The sequence below is a fragment of the Ovis aries genome, chromosome X (assembly GCF_016772045.2).
Source record: "Ovis aries strain OAR_USU_Benz2616 breed Rambouillet chromosome X, ARS-UI_Ramb_v3.0, whole genome shotgun sequence".
Classification (NCBI taxonomy): domain Eukaryota; kingdom Metazoa; phylum Chordata; class Mammalia; order Artiodactyla; family Bovidae; genus Ovis; species Ovis aries.
Window position 1 is genome coordinate 65,457,892 of NC_056080.1, and position 10,861 is coordinate 65,468,752.

The window sequence follows — 10,861 nt, forward strand, 5'->3', positions numbered from 1 at the left end:
GGCTACAAACAAAAATGCTGGAGAAGGTATGGAGAAAAGGGAACCCTCTTACACTGTTGGTGGGAATGCAAACTGATACAGTCACTATGGAGAACAGTATGGAAATTCCTTAAAAAACTGGGAATAGAAGTGCCATAAGATCCAGCAATATCACTGCTGGGTATGCTCCCCAAGGAAACCAGAATTGAAAGAAACACATGTACCCCAGTCTTCATTGCAGCACTGTTTACAATAGCTAAGACATGGGAGCAACCAAGGTGTCCATCATCAAAGATGAATTAATAAGGAAGTTGTGGTATATATACACAATGGAATATTACTCAGCTATAAAAACGAATGCATCTGAGTCAGTTCTAATGAGGTGGATGAACCTGGAGCCTATTATCAGTTCAGTTCAGTTCAGTTCAGTCGCTCAGTCCTGTCCGACTCTTTGTGACCCCATGAATCCCAGCATGCCAGGCCTCCTTGTCCATCACCAACTCCCGGAGTTCACTCAGACTCACATACATCAAGTCACTGATGCCATCCAGCCATCTCATCCTCGGTTGTCCCCTTCTCCTCCTGCCCTCAATCCCTCCCAGCATCAGAGTCTTTTCCAATGAGTCAACTCTTCGCATGAGATGGCCAAAGTATTGGAGTTTCAGCTTCAGCATCATTCCCTCCAAAGAAATCCCAGGTCTGATCTCCTTCAGAATGGACTGGTTGGATCTCCTTGCAGTCCAAGGGACTCTCAAGAGTCTTCTCCAACACCACAGTTCAAAAGCATCAATTCTTCGGTGCTCAGCTTTCTTCACAGTCCAACTCTCACATCCATACATGACCACTGGAAAAACCATAGCCTTGACTAGACGGACCTTAGTCGGCAAAGTAATGTCTCTGCTTTTCAATATGCTATATAGATTGGTCATAAGTTTTCTTCCAAGGAGTAAGCGTCTTTTAATTTCATGGCTGCAATCACCATCTGCAGTGATTTTGGAGCCCCCCAAAATAAAGCCTGACACTGTTTCCACTGTTTCCCCACCTATTTCCCATGAAGTGATGGGACCAGATGCCATGATCTTCGTTTTCTGAATGTTGAGCTTTAAGCCAACTTTTTCACTCTCCTCTTTCACTTTCCTCAAGAGGCTTTTGAGTTCCTCTTCACTTTCTGCCATAAGGGTTGTGTCATCTGCATATCTGAGGTTATTGATATTTCTCCTGGCAATCTTGATTCCAGCTTGTGTTTCTTCCAGCCCAGCGTTTCTCATGATGTACTCTGCATAGAAGTTAAATAAGCAGGGTGACAATATACAGCCTTGACGTACTCCTTTTCCTATTTGGAACCAGTCTGTTGTTCCATGTCCAGTTCTAACTGTTGCTTCCTGACCTGCATATAGGTTTCTCAAGAGGCAGGTCAGGTGGTCTGTATTCCCATCTCTTTCAGAATTGTCCACAGTTTATTGTGATCCACACAGTCAAAGGCTTTGGCATAGTCAATAAAGCAGAAATAGATGTTTATTTTTTTTTTTTCTGGAACTCTCTTGCTTTTACGATGATCCAGCGGATGTTGGCAGTTTGATCTCTGGTTCCTCTTCCTTTTCTAAAACCTGCTTGAACATCTGGAAGTTCATGGTTCACGTATTGCTGAAGCCTGGCTTGGAGAATTTTGAGCACTACTTTACTAGTGTGTGAGATGAGTGCAATTGTGCAGTAGTTTGAGCATTCTTTGGAATTGGAATGAAAACTGACCTTTTCCAGTCCTGTGGCCACTGCTGAGTTTTCCAAACTTGCTGGCATATTGAGTGCAGCACTTTCACAGCATCATCTTTCAGGATTTAAAGTAGCTCAACTGGAATTCCATCACCTCCACTAGCTTTGTTTGTAATGATGCTTTCTAAGGCCCACCTGACTTCACATTCCAAGATATCTGGCTCTAGGTGAGTGATCACACCATCGTGATTATCTGGGTCATGAAGACTTTTTTGTACAGTTCTTCTGTGTATTCTTGCCACCTCTTCTTAATATCTTCTGCTTCTGTTAGGTCCAGACCATTTCTGTCCTTTATTGAGCGCATCTTGGCATGTAATGTTCCCTTGGTGTCTCTAATTTTCTTGAAGAGATCTCTAGTCTTTCCCATTCTGTTGTTTTCCTCTATTTCTTTGCATTGATCACTGAGGAAGGCTTTCTTGTCTCTCCTTGCTATTCTTTGGAACCCCGCATTCAGATGCTTGTATCTTTCTTGTTCTCCTTTGCTTTTCACTTCTCTTCTTTTCACAGCTATTTGTAAGGCCTCCTCAGACAGCCATTTTGCTTTTTTGCATTTCCTTTCCTTGGGGATGGTCTTGATCCCTGTCTCCCGTACAATGTCATGAACCTCAGTCCATAGTTCATCAGGCCTTCTATCTATCAGATCTAGGCCCTTAAATCTATTTCTCATTTCCACTGTATAATCATAAGGGATTTGATTTAGGTCATACCTGAATGGTCTAGTGGTTTTCTCCGCTTTCTTCAATTTAAGTCTGAATTTGGCAATAGGAAGTTCATGATCTGAGCCACAGTCAGCTCCTGATCTTGTTTTTGTTGACTGTATAGAACTTCTCCATCTTTGACTGCAAAGAACATAATCAATCTGATTTCAGTGTTGACCTTGACCATCTGGTGATGTCCATATGTAGAATCTTCTCTTGTGTTTTTGGAAGAGGGTGTTTGCTATGACCAGTGCATTTTCTTGGCAAAACTCTATTAGTCTTTGCCCTGCTTCATTCCGTATTCCAAGGCCAAATTTGCCTGTTACTCCAGGTGTTTCTTGACTTCCTACTTTTGCATTCCAGTCCCCTATGATGAAAAGGACATCTTTTTGGGGTGTTAGTTCTAAAAGGTCTTGTAGGTCTTCATAGAACCGTTCAACTTCAGCTTCTTCAGCGTTACTGGTTGGGGCATAGACTGGATTACTGTGATATTGAGTGGTTTGCCTTGGAAACGAACATAGATCATTCTGTCGTTTTTGAGGCTGCATCCAAGTAGTGCATTTTGGACTCTTTTGTTGACCATTATGGCTACTCCATTTCTTCTGAGGGATTCCTGCCCGCAGTAGTAGATATAATGGTCATCTGAGTTAAATTCACCTATTCCAGTCCATTTTAGTTCGCTGATTCCTAGAATGTCAATGTTCACTCTTACCGTCTCCTGTTTGACCACTTCCAATTTGCCTTGATTCATGGACTTGACATTCCAGGTTCCTATGCAATATTGCTCTTTACAGAATTGGACCTTGCTTCTATCACCAGTCACATCCACAGCTGGGTATTGTTTTTGCTTTGGCTCCATCCCTTCATTCTTTCTGGAGTTATTTCTCCACTGATCCCCAGTAGCATATTACACACCTACTGACCTGGGGAGTTCCTCTTTCAGTATCTTATCATTTTGCCTTTTCATACTGTTCATGGGGTTCTCAAGGCAAGAATACTGAAGTGGTTTGCCATTCCCTTCTCCAGTGGACCACATTGTGTTATTCCACATTCAAGGTCGGGAGGGGCGGCAGTGAGAAGATACCCCTCGTCCAAGGTAAGGAGCAGCGGCTGTGCTTTGCTGGAGCAGCCGTGAAGAGATACGCCACGTCCAAGGTAAGAGAAACCCAAGTAAGACGGTAGGTGTTGCAAGAGGGCAGACACACTGAAACCATACTTACAGAAAACTAGTCAATCTAATCACACTAGGACCACAGCCTTGTCTAACTCAATGAAACTAAGCCATGCCCTGTGGGGCCACTCAAGCCGGGCAGGCATGATGGAGAGGTCTGACATAATGTGGAGCTTATTATAGAGTGAAGTAAATCAGAAAAAGAAAGACAAATACTGTATATTAATGCGTATCTATGGAATTTAGAAAGATGGTATTGATGATCCTAAATGCAGGGCTGCAAAGGAGACACAGATGTAAATTACAGATTTTTAGGCTCAGTGGGAGAAGGCAAGGGTGGGATGATTTGAGAAAATGGCATTGAAACATGTACATTACCGTATGCAAAATAGATGACCAGTGCAAGTTCAATGGATAGGGAAGCCTGGGGTGCTGCAGTCCATGGGGTTGCAAACAGTTGGACATGACTGAGAAACTGAAGTGAACTGAACTGCAAGTTGGATGCATGAAGCAGAGTACCCAAATCCAGTGCTCTGGGACAACCCAGAGGGATAGGGTGAGGGGGGATGTCGGAGGGGGTTTCAGGATGAGAGGAACACATGTATACCTGTGGCCAATTGATGTTGATGTATGGAAAAAACATCACAATATTGTAAAGTAATTATCCTCTAAAATAATCAATTTTTAAAAATTAATAAATTATGTGCAGAATATATAAAAGTACTGAATGTATAAAATATTATGGTATAAACAGAATTAAAATAATGAACTAAGTATACCTATTTCTTAGGTATTTCTTAGGCTGATTCATTTGATGTATGGCAAAACCATCACAAGATTGTAAAGTAATTGTCCTCCAATTAAAATAGATAATTTTTTTTAAAAATATAAACTAAGATTTTTTCAGCACCTACATGCCAAATAATTACATGTATTATGCTTCTAAATTCTTGCAGAAGTAGGTGTTATTTTCTATCAATCCTCACGTCTAATTAAGCACAAAAATTCTGTTGGTTTTATCTCCATAATATCTTAGGAATGTCCCTCCTCTCCATCCCCACTTCCTTGTTTCTAGTTCAGGCCTCTGTAATCTCTCACTCAGAATATTGTGATATGTTCTAACTGAACTCTGTTCATAGTCTTGATCACTCCTAATTTATCCTGTGCACTGCAGCTAGAAAAAAGCATCTAGAACTCTGTATCTTTTCATGAAATACCTATGCTTAAACTTTGCAGTGAAATTCTTTTATCTTCAGTATGGAGAAGACAGGGGCTTTCCAGGTGGCTCAGTGGTAAAGAACACAACTGCCAATTCAGGAAACATAGGTTCAGTCCCTGGGTGGGGAAAATCCCCTGGGGAAGGAAATGGCAACCCACTCCAGTATTCTTGCCTGGGAAATCCCATTGACAGAGGAGCCTTGAGGGCCACAGTCCATGAAATCACAAGAGTCAGATATCACTTAGTGACTAAACAACAACATGGAGGTGGCAATTTATGGCCTGGAATCCAGGACTTTTCCTTATTAAACACTTGATTACCTTTCCAGCCTCATTCCCAATCCCATAGTCCATTCCAGATCCACAGTTCCATATGCCATTGTTGCCAAGTCACCTACAGTTCTTGCACAGCCCTAAGCTCTTTCTCCTCCAAACTGCCTATTTGCAGCTACATTTTGCCTAGATAATTCCTACTTATCATTCTGAATATTTCTCCTCCTCTAGGAAGTCTTCCATACTGATTCCCAGTTTGGACTTGCTATTTACTAGAGAGCTTTATAATTCTATTCTGTTCAATTACTTAAAACACAGAAGTATTGCAATGGTCTTGTACTACAAGTCATTGAAGTCATGAACATAATTGAATGATCAGGAATGAGGAGGACACTGAGGACCCAAAGATGTATTAAAAGTACTCACAATTTTCCAGATGAAAGAAATCTCTGCTTACATTACCTTTTTATAAAAGCTTTTATAATACCATAAGTTCATCTATTTAAAGTATACAATTAAATGTTTTTTAGTATTTTCACAGAGTTGCACAATTATCTCCACAATCAATTTTATAACATTTTCATCACCCAATAAATGAAACATATCCATTAGCAGTTACTCTTCATTTCTCCCCTATCCACTCAGTCCTACTCTACCACTATTATATTTTTGATCTCTACAGGTTTGCCAGTGATCATATGGATGAGATGGAACTCATATAATACGTAGTCTTTTGTTACTGGCTTTTAAAACTTTGCATATTTTCAAGATCCACCTATACTGTAGCAAGCACTACTAATTCATTACTTTTTTTAAGGTTTTCATATAAATTTTTTCTTTTATTGAGGTATAGTTGTACCGCATTATGTAAGTTTCAGGTGTACAACATAGTTCACAATTTTTAAAGGTTATATTCCATTTATAGTTATTTTAAGGTATTGGTTATATTATCTGTCTTGTATTTATACAGCATATACTTTTAGCTTATTTATTTTGCACATACTAGTTTTCACCTCTTAATCCTCTACCCCTATCTTGGCCTTCTTCTTCTCTCTCCCACTGGTAACCACTAGCTTTTTCTCTATATCTGTGAGTCTATTTCTGTTTTGCTATATTTACATTTGTTTTAGTTTTATATTCCACATATAAGTGATAGCATACAATATTTGTTTTTCTCTGTCTGACTTATTTCACTTATCATAATGCACTCCAAATATACCCATGTTGTTACAAATAGCATAAATTTATTCTTTTTATGGCTGAGTACTATTCTGTTGTGTGTGTGTACATATAAAACATATATACCACATCTTTCTTTGTCCATTCAACTGTTGATGGACAGTTATGTTGCTATTGTTTAGCAGAGTGTTCTCCAGGTGTCTGTTAGATCTAGTTGGTTTATGACATTCTAGTTTTCTATTTTAATATTGATCTCTCTCTGATAGTTCTATACATTATTGAAAATGACTCATTGAAGTCTCCTACCATTATTTTAAATTATGTATTTCTCTATTTCTTTTACTTTTTGCTTCATTTATTTTAGGGCTCTATTTTTACATATATGTTTATAATTTTTATTTTTCCCTGAGGGGTTGAAACATAATCATTTTATCAAACACTATCATTATTTGCCCTGTTCCTCCCTGGTGGCTCAGACAGTAAAGAATTTGCCTGCAATGCAGGAGACCCAGATTCGATTCTCAGGTTGGGAAGATTCCCTGGAGAGAGAATGGCTACCCACTCCAGTGTTCTTGCCTGGAGAATTCCATGGACAGAGAAGCCTGGAGGGCTAGAGTCTACAGAGTTGCAAAAGGGTCAAACACAACTGAGTGACTAACACAACTAACATCCTTATCTTAGCATTACTATTTAACCACTTTTAAAAAAGTCTACTTTGTACAATATTGGTATAGCCACTTTACACCTTTTAAGCTTTCTTTAAACCCTTTTATATCTTTGACTCTGAAGTGTCACTCAGGTAGACAACATATACTTGCATCTTGATTTTTAGTCCAGTCTGAGAATTTCTGCCTTTGATTGGATTATTTGATCCATTCAGGTTTAATATTATTATTGATAGAGTTGGATTCACATCTGCCATTTTATTTTTTATTTTCAATGTATTTCATAACATGTTTTGGCCTTTTATACATACTTTACTGCTGTCTTTGGTATTATGTGAATATTTTCTAGTGTAACATTTTAATATGCTTAATGATTTTTTTGCTTTAGCTGTTAGGAACTTTTGCATTGTTTACTCTGGGGCTTAAAATATATATCTTAATTTCTCAGAAACTTCTTCAGATTTATACTAACAATTCATATGAGACATAGTTTTAAATACTTTTTCTTTCTTGGTGCTATTATTACTATATATATTACATTCATTTTATGTTAAATATCCAAGATTACATCATTCTAATTATTATCAAGTGACCATTATATCTACTACTGTGGGCAAGAATACCTTAGAAGAAGGATGAAGGATGAAGAAGAAGGATTATCTCAGTTCATTTCCAAGGCAAACCATTCAATATCACAGTAATCCAAGTCTATGCTCCCACCATTAATGATGAAGAAGCTGAAGTTGAGTGGTTCTATGAAGACCTACAAGAACTTCTGGAGTTAACACCAAAAAAAAAAAAAAAAAAAAAAAAGATGTCCTTTTCATCATAGGGGATTGGAATGCAAAAGCAGGAAGTCAAGAGATACCTGGAGTAACAGGCAAATTTGGCCTTGGAGTACAAAATGAAGCAGGGCAAAGGTTAGCAGAGTTTTGGCAAGAGAACACACTGATAGCAAATACCTTCTTCCAACAATGCAAGAAAAGACTCTACATATGGACATCACCAGATGGTCAATACCAAAATCAGATTGATCATATTCTTTGCAGCTGAAGAGAGAGAAGCTCTACACAGTCAGGAAAAACAAGACCAGGAGCTGACTGTGGCTCAGATCATCAGCTCCTTATTGCAAAATTCAGACTCAAATTGAAGTAGGGAAAACCACTAGGCCATTCAGGTATGATCTAAATCAAATCCCTTATGATTATAGAGTGGAAGTGACAAATAGATTCAAGAGAATAGATCTGATAGAGTGCCTGAAGAACTACAGACAGAGGTTCATAACATTGTACAGGAGATAGTGACCAAAGCCATCCCTAGAAAAACAAATGCAAGAAGACAAAGTGGTTGTCTGAGGAGGCCTTACAAATAGTTGAGAAAAGAAGAGAAACAAAAGGCAAGGGGGAAAGGAAAAGATATACTTGCTGAATGCAGAGTTCCAAAGAATAGCAAGGAGAGATAAGAAAGTCTTTAGAAGTGAAAAATACAAGGAAATATAAGAAAACAATAGAATGAGAAAGACTAGAAATCTCAAGAAAATTAAAATGCCAAGGGAACATTTCTTGCACAGATGGGCACAATGAAAGAAACAGCAGGACATAACGGAAGCAGAAGAGATGAAGAAGAGGTGACAAGAATACACAAAAGAACTTTACAAAAAACTGTTAATTACTCGAATAACTGTGACGGTGTGGTCACTAACCTAGAGCTAGACATCTTGGAGTGGGAAATCAAGTGGGCCTTAGAAAGCAGTACTACAAGCAAATGTAATGAAGGTGATGAAATTCCATCTGGGCTATTTCAAATCCTGAAAAAATGATGCTGTTAAAGTGTTGCACTCAATATGCCAGCAAATTTGGATAACTCAGCAGTAGCCAAAGGACTGGAAAAGGTCAGTTTTCACTCCAATCTCAAAGAAGGGCAATGCCAAGGAGTGTTCAAACTACCATTTAATTGCACTCATTTCCCAAGATAGTAAGATAATGTTCAAAATCCTTCAAGCTAGGCTTCAACAATACATGAACCAAGAACTTGCAGATGCACAAGCTAGAGTTAGAAAAGGCAGAGGAACCAGAGATCAAATTGCCAGCACCTGTTGGATCATAGAAAAGCAAGAGAATTCCAGAAAAAAATCTACTTCTGCTTCGCTGACTATGCTAAACCCTTTGACTCTGTGAATCACAACAAACTGTGGAAAATTCTTAAAGAGATGGGAATAGCAGACCAACTTACCTATCTTCCAAGAAACCTGTATGCAAGCCAAGAGGCAACAGTTAGAACAAGACATGGAACAATGGGTTGGTTCAAAACTGGGAAAGAAGTACATCAAGGCTGTATATTGTCACCTTGCTCATTTATCGTCTATGCAGAGTACATCATGTGAAATGTTGTGATGGATGAATCACAAACTGGAATCAAGATTGCCGGGAGAAATATCAACAACCTCAGATATACAGATGATATCATCCTAATGGCAGGTAGCGAAGAGGAGCTAAAGAAAGAGCCTCTTGATGAAAGTGAAAGATGAGAATGAGAAAGCTGGCTTAAAGCTGAACATTCAAGAAACTAGGATCATGGCATCCAGTCCCTTGCTTCATGGCAAATAGATGGGAAAAAATGGAAACAGTGACAGATTTTATTTTCTTGTGCTCCAAAATCACTGCACTTGCTCTTTGGGAGGAAAACTGTGACAAACCTGGACAGCATATTAAGAGTAGAGACATCATTTTGCCCACAAAGGTCCATCTAGTCAAAGCTTTGATTTTTCCAGTAGTCATGAGCGGATGTGAGAGCTAGACCATAAAGAAGGCTGAATGTTGAAGAATGGATGCATTTGAACTGTGGTTCTGGAGAAGACTCTTAAAAGCCACTTGGAAAACGAGGAGATCCAATCAGTTAATCCTAAAGGAAATCAGTCCTGAATATTCATTGGAAGGACTTATGCTGAAGCAGCAATACTTTGACCCCCTGATGTGAAGAGTCCACTAATTGGAAAAGATGCTGGGAAAGACTAGGGGCAGAAGGAGAAGGGAGCAGCAAGAATGATATGGTTGAATGGCATCACTGAGTCACTGGACATGAGTTTGGGCAAACTCCAGGAGATAGTAAAGGACAAGGAAACCTGGCATGCTGCATTGTATGGGGTTGCAAAGAGTTGGACATGATTTAGTGATCAAATAACAAAAATTATTAGCTTATATAATTTTATGTCTTTTGAAGAAGCTGAGAGAAGAAAGGGGATCAAGTACAAATTTACTGAGATTATTATATTGACTTTTTTTTTCCATTTTGCATTCCCTTTGTTTCTGTCTGTGGATTTAAGTTACCATCTACTGTCTTTTCCAGTCCATCTATATGTTCAGCTATATAGCTATACTACATTCTTTGCACTGCTTCTGTCAAATATTGTCCAGCAACAGTTGGACAACAACAGTTAGAACTAATTGTCAAGCAGCAGTTAGAACTGGACATGGAACAACAGACTGATTTCAAATTGGGAAAGGAGTACGTCAAGGCTGTATATTGTCACCCCACTTACTTAATTTATACGCAGAGTACATCATGTGAAATGCTGGGCTAGATGAAGCACAAGCTGAAATCAAGATTACCAGGAGAATTCAGATGACACTACCCTCATGGCAGGAAGTGAAGAACTAAAGAGCTTCTTGACAAAAGTGAAAGAAGAGAGTGAAAGAGTTGGCTTAAAGCTCAACATTCAGAAAACTAAGATCATGGCATCCAGTCCCATCACCTCATGGGAAATAGACGGGGAAACAATGGAAACAGTGGCTGACTTTATATTTCTGGGCTCCAAAATCACTGCAGATGGTGACTGCAGCCATGAAATTAAAAGACGCTTGCTCCTTTGAAGAAAAGCTATGACCAACCTAGACAACATATTAAAAAGC